This window comes from Gallinula chloropus (genome assembly GCF_964237585.1).
Source record: "Gallinula chloropus genome assembly, chromosome: 13".
NCBI classification, from domain to species: Eukaryota; Metazoa; Chordata; class Aves; order Gruiformes; family Rallidae; genus Gallinula; species Gallinula chloropus.
In genome coordinates, this window is record NC_140098.1 from 12,606,437 (window position 1) to 12,613,077 (window position 6,641).

A 6,641-nucleotide genomic window follows, 5' to 3' on the forward strand; every position below is an offset into this window, starting at 1 on the left:
AAGGGTCTGTCATAACCCTCCCTGTGCTTGTGCTTTATGTATGCAGAATGCAGAGTCCTTGAGACCCAAGAGCACAGCTAGAAACAGGACACCCTTCTGACCCACACAAGCTGAAAGCGCAGGTTGGGCTCCATTTGCTTTTTGCCACGTTTTTTGTATCACAACAGAGATAGAACAGCAAACTTCAGGAGGCATCTCCTTGCCACTGTCCATTTCTAGGCACAGAGAAAGTGTGTGTGTGGGGGGGAAGTCCAGGACCATCTTTAGGGTTACAGTATCTCAAGCTCATCTAAAGGCCAACTAGGATTTCATATGATGAAGCTGGGTTTCTTCTAATCTTACAGGATCCTAGCATACACAGAAGAGATCTTACAAGCTTTAAAGCAGTCTTAAGCCTTGGGGTCTCCCCTCCATGTCATAGGGCTAATTAAGAGTAAAAGGCTTTCAGTGTACAATTGTCAATGAGAACCTGAGCTTGAAACAGGGGCAACAGCATTTTGCACTGCATATGAGTGACACCGTTCTGCTACCACAACATCTGGCATTAAAAACACATTGAGGAGACAATAACAGTATGAAACGGGCTTGGTCCTGGGCTGCTGCTTTGCTTCTACACCTCCCAGCTGCAGCTGGGGAGAAGCAGGCCCCGTGGTTGGCATTTCCAAGGGGGCTGAGCTGATGAGCAGAGAAACTTCCCCTTCCCCAGGGAACGCAGCTGCCTTCTCTGTGCCTCCAGAGACGCCACAGGCTGACACAGCAGGATGCACCACTGCAGCTGCAGCCCTGCCCAGCACTCTGCACATCCCTCACCTGCTCCATCAGCACAACGTTCCCCTGACACGCGGTGCCTGGAACCCTGCACCTCCACCTAGGCAGCGCCAGAGACCACCCTGGGGCAGCACACGCTGTGCTCTGCAAACTCCATCGACATCCCTACACGCTCCTCGGCCGAAACACTGCTCAGCCCCCGCGGGGGCTGCCCGTGCCTTGCCTGTGGTCCAGCACCTCGGGGAAAAGGAGGGATTTCTGCCTTGCCACGGGGCTAGCTGGAACTCTGAGGGAGGTCCAGCTCACCCTCAGTGTGGGGGAGCACTGTGAGGAGCTGCAGTGATGCAGCTTCTCACAGGCGGATGACAGGCAGAAGACCACAGTGTGTCCTGCCCATCCAGACAGAAAGGACACTGAGCCCCCTGGCACTGCTCGGCAGCCTGCCACGAGCAGGAACACTGCAGAAATAGAAGCACACTCATCTCAGGAACCTGCTGGCATTGTCACTGACGTTAATGAAGTGTTTCAGAAAACAGAACAAATGCTTTGGCTTTCTGAGGCTGTGCCACCCCTTGTAACTTTCCACAAGAGCCACAGCGGAGCCCGGCAGCGGCAGGGCGCTGCTCTCTGTGCTGCTCGGCTCCCGGGCACACAGCCCTCCCCCAGAACCATGGTGTGGGCTCAGCTCTGCCAGGCTCCCGTGCAGGAAAGCCTGGCCAGCCCTTGGTGCCCAGGGAAGAAGAGGCTCCCAGGAGCCTGTGAAGCAAAACCTCTTAAGCATACTCCATGGAAAATAGTGCCCAGGGGCAGGTCAAAGCTCACTGTGTTCATCTTTCCTTATCTTCAAACCTTGTCTCAAGCCCCATCTGGGTTCTTTTTCATTCCCCGAGGTCCCTCCCCAGCTCCTGCCTCCTGTCCTTTACCTCTTCACACATCTCCAGCTCTCTTCACACCAGTCCTTGGTCTCCGACAAACCCTGCAATGATTTGCAGCCTGGAAGGGCCCCTAAAGTTTATTTACTGAGATGTTACACCACTTACAGCTAAGTGGAGGCACTTCAGGACTCTTTCCAATGAGAAACTACCACACAAATGCTTACTTGCTTCCTGAGAGCCTCCAGATACTCCCTGTTTCCTCTCCTGTGTGCTTCCTATCCTCTCTTCTCACCTCTCATCTCTCCTGCCCAAGCAGACCCAAAGGCCCTGCTGCAGCTGCTACCCTCTGCCTTTCCAGGCTCGCTTCTCCTGTGGCCAGATGCCTCCACAGCTACCACGAGTGGCAGTTTCTCCAAGGCTGCTCTTCTTGCTCCTTGGCAACAAACGGTTGAGAAGAGGGCAGGTGCAACTTTACTACTTCTCTCCATCTCTCGTTTGTCCCACAAGTTCATGAGGACATTCTGTAGAAATGGGAACCACTCTGTCCACGGCACCCAGGGCCCGCAGGATGTTGAATCTGTCCCTGGAAGAAGGGCTTTGAATTGCTGGGGGGGGCTCATGGTGAGTGCTGGGCTCAGGCAGGCAGCCAGCAAGTGGATGTGCACCTGACCTGCTGCTCTCTTTCCTTCCTGATCTCTGAGAGTCACAGAATCAGAGAGTTGTAGGGGCTGGAAGGGACCTTCAGGGCTCATCAGGTCCAGTCCCCTGCCAAAGCAGGGTCCTAGGACAGGTCACACAGGTAGGCATCCAGACAGGGCTGGAATCTCTCCAGAGAAGGAGACTCCACACCCCCTGGGCAGCCTGTCCCAGGGCTCCCTCACCCTCACCAGGAAGAAGTTCTTCCCCAAATTGGTGTGGAACTCCCTGTGCTCCAACTTGAAACCGCTGCCCCTTGTCCAGTCCCCACAGACACTGAAAAGGAGCTGGCCATTTCCCCCCATGTCCCACAGTTGAGATATTTATAAACATTAATAAGATCCCCTCTTAGCCTTCTTTTCTCCAGGCTGAACAGTCCCAGCTCACTCATCTTTCCTCGTAGGGGAGATGCTCCACTCCTTTAATCATCTCCTCTGGACTCTCTCCAGGAGATCCCTGTCCTTTTTATCCCAGGGAGCCCAGAACTGGACACAACACTCTAGGTAGGGCCTGACCAGGGCAGAGCAGAGGGGGAGGATCCCCTCCTTCGACCCACTGGCCACACTCCTCTTGATGCCCCCCAGGATCCCCTTGGCTCTCTCAGCCACCAGGGCACACTGCTGGCTCATAGCCAACCTGTCATCAACCAGGACCCCCAGGTCCTTCTCCTCAGAGCTCCTCTCCAGCAGGTCACCCCCAGCCTGTACCGATTCCAGCCATTATCCCTTCCCAGGTACAAGACTTGCTTTTATTATATCTCATTTGGTTTCTCACGGCCCAGCTCCCCAGCCTGTCCAGGTCACGGCCCTTAATCACACAGAGCCTCAATCCTAACCCCACTTCCCAGGTGTTCAGCTGAGGAATACACAAGTCACTCTGCGAAGGAGACGGCAGCTTGAGGCAGGCAGGAGCTCCTGCGGCCCAGCCCTGCCCAGCCCGTCGCCATGCTGCTCTGACCACCTCAGCACCAAGCGAGTCCCGCACCTGCTCAGGCAGGTGCTCAGCGCTCCCTGGAGGGGCACAGCCAAGTGTCTGTCCATCTCCTCCTCTGCTCCCTGCTCTCGGCAGCTTCTTTGCTTGCCACAATTCACTCGCATCAGCCCTGCCAGCTGTGACAGCCACTCTTTGCCCAGGACAAGGTAGCGCACCCTAAACTCCGCTTTAAACGAACATGGTTGTGGGTTTGCCTGGCAGATGGAACCGAAGGTCGCACAGACACCTCCTTTCATCTCGCAGGCCAAGTAAGGGTCTTGCGACCTACAACTTAACTTACAGTTGCAGTAGGAGCCGCACAAAAACAACGTCGTAAGCTCAGTGCCCCCTCTGCTGGCTGCTGACAAGCAGTGCATACACAGGCCCTCCCAGGCCTCTTTTTCTCTGGTTATAGTTTCAAACTCCCCTGGGAACTACTGGGAAAAGCCAACAGTGCCCTTCAGCCAGCAGAGAGGTTACTGCAGACGCCGGCAGAGAAGGAGCAAGAATCGCGTAACACGGTCAGGGCAGAGAGCTCCTACCTGGGCGCAGGCAGTGTCAATGAGGATGCTGTTCCGGCGGGGAGCGCAACATGAAGCTTCCAGCTTCGCTGACCCCAATCCATCACAGAAATATCCTAGTGCTGAAGACATGAGGCTGATTTGTGCACAGGGAATCAGAGAACATGATACACTAGATAAAAACTCAATACACCAGTAACGAGTATGTTCAGCTTCAGCTCAGCCACGGTAGGTTGGCATCCTCTCCGGAGTGATGTGCATGGGACGTTAATGGGTTCACATCATCCCCCGGATCCTGCTGACACTACATCAGACTGAGTTTCAGAACAAAGCCCATCAGACTGTTTCCACACCCAAAAGGCCCCTCAGCCTAGATGCGAGATGTAGCTCTCAGCGACACCACGGTAGAAGATACGACTCAGTGCAAGCACTCAGATGGTCTTCACTTAGGAAACACTTGTGAGGGATGTCCAGGCTGGCACAGCTTCTTTCAAAAGCAGACTGCCTACTCTGGACTCAAATCACATTGTCTCATCAGCAGAAAACACATTGTAAACCCGCTAGAGTTCAGCTCCCCAAGCCAGTCATGCAAAGCAACACCATCAGAAGATGGAATTGTTCATGGCCTTCCACCTGTTAATCATCCCTGTGACATGCTGACCCAGGGTGATCTGCTGCCCTTCCACCAGCTTTTGTGCCAAGTCCTACCAACAGTTCTGCTTAGGCTGCCGTCACCTCTCATGAAAGCCCTTCTGAGCAGTAAGATCAGGAAACAGGAGGAGAAACGTGGGCTCAGAACTGCAGGGCCAAATAGGATTCAGGTAGGCCAGACAGACAGTAAGAAAGCACTTAACTTACTCTTCCAAAATTACCAGAAACTTACTTAGATACTAGTCTTAGCTAATGTTTAATGGCACCCATTAAGGAAACCAAAGTGACTTCTGAGAAGGGGAATCTTTTAGCTGACAAGCACTTACTGAGTGAGCTTCTGAGCAGCATCTGGCAGGCGCAGCAGAGCAGGGAAAATCTGGATGATGTTATTTGCTGTAACAAAGACGCTGCTTACGATCCAGAGCACAAAACACACTCTTAATAAGGGAGCCTTACTTCCATTTGTCAGGAAACTGAGCTTTGAGCTACCTCCTGCCAGGCAGAGGCAGTGCTAGATGACTTGCTGTTTTTAAAATAAAGCCATGAACTCCTGAGCCATGTGCTTTGCTAGCAGACAATGACTTTTACAAAAAGCACATCTGGGGACAGAAGCAGCTCTGTGCAAAGAAAGCATTCACACCGTGCCTCTACTGAAATACATCACATCTCTGTTCAGCAACTGGTTCAGTTAACATTTTGAATGAAGCTCTTGTAATAGTTTCAAAAAAATAAAAAGGGTAGAAAATCACTGATCAAGACCAGAAAGACTTGTGCTCCTAACTCAGGTGCCACCTCTTCTCTCAAATAGAACACACAGGCTTCTTCAGTGGGTTTCTGACAAGGACCCTCATCCACTAAGAAACAATTCCAGTTTTCAAATCCACACGTATCAGAATGAAAAGCCCCTTCAAGCTTTTAAGATCTATAAATAAATTCCTTCTCTGTGTTGCAGCAATCACAAAATAGTATTAATTAACAGATGGCAATGGTAAAGACTGCAATGGTGATCACTGTGTACCAAGTCACATTGCTTGTGCACTTGTTAGTCTCAGTGATAATCATGTATGAAAGGGGGAAAGAAACTATCCAGTGTGACCTACTAAACAGTATGCCAGTTCTCAAAACACTTCTTGCTGCTGGTCCAAATGACAGCACTGATTGCTTCCAGGCTGGCAGAAACAATCAACCACTTCATTCTGCTGAGCAAACATATTATCAATGCCAGAGCACAAACTAAGACAGTGTTTAGTGCAGAGGCAACTGAGGAACAAACATGAGCATTGCATGGAAGGGTAATTTAGATAGGTGAGAAAGTGTGTGTGTGTGTGCTGGTTGTAGAGGTATTTGTATTCAACAGGTGATGAAGCTTCCACAATTGCCTCAGAATCACAGAATCATTGTGTTGGAAGAGACCTTTAAGATCATCGAGTCCAACCATACCTGTCTGCTACTAAAACATATCCCTAAGCACCTCGTCTACCCATCTTTTAAATACATCCAGGGATATTGACTCAAGCCCCTCCCTGAGTAGCCTGTTCCAGTGCCCAGTAGCCCTTTCGGTGCTAATGTCTGATCTGACCCTGCCCTGGCACAGTTTGAGGCCATTTCCCCTCGTCCTGTCACCCATCACTTGGGCAAAGAGACCAACACCCTCCTCTCTGCAGCTTCCTTTCAGGTAGCTGTAGGTGAGAAGGTCTCCCCTCAGCCCCCTCTTCTCCAGACTGAACACCCCCAGCTCCCTCAGCCGCTCCTCATAAGATTTGTTCTCCAGCCCCTTGACCAGCTTCCTTGCCCTTCTCTGGACAAGAGGAGCTGAGAGCTTTAAGAGATGTTAATGTCAAACTTGGATGAAGAAGATTTTTCAGTTCCACTAACAATTCCAAAAGGAAAGCTTGACTGACTGTGTCCCCTAGTCTGTCAGTGCACAAGTAGCTCCAGCTTTGTTCATCATCCGTTGCAGCCAGGCCTGCGGAGGGAGTTGTGGGTTCTCCTGGCAGAAGCAGCATCTACGGCCTCCTTGGACAAACATCATCCTGACAGGGGTCAGACAGGGCTAATCACAGAGTGTCTCAAGTTGGAAGGGACCCATAACGGTCATCAAGTCCAACTCCTTGCTTTAGGGGAAGGACCAGGCCAGGTCAGCTCCTACCTCCTTTTC

The 6,641-nt window shown here is 51.7% G+C and overlaps 1 protein-coding gene across 1 annotated transcript in view; it reads left to right on the top strand.

The window, feature by feature from the left end:
* Positions 1-6,641, top strand: part of LOC311196741 (protein NDRG4-like) — a gene marked incomplete at both ends in the record, with an annotated part of 721,213 nt that overhangs the window by 145,876 nt on the left and 568,696 nt on the right.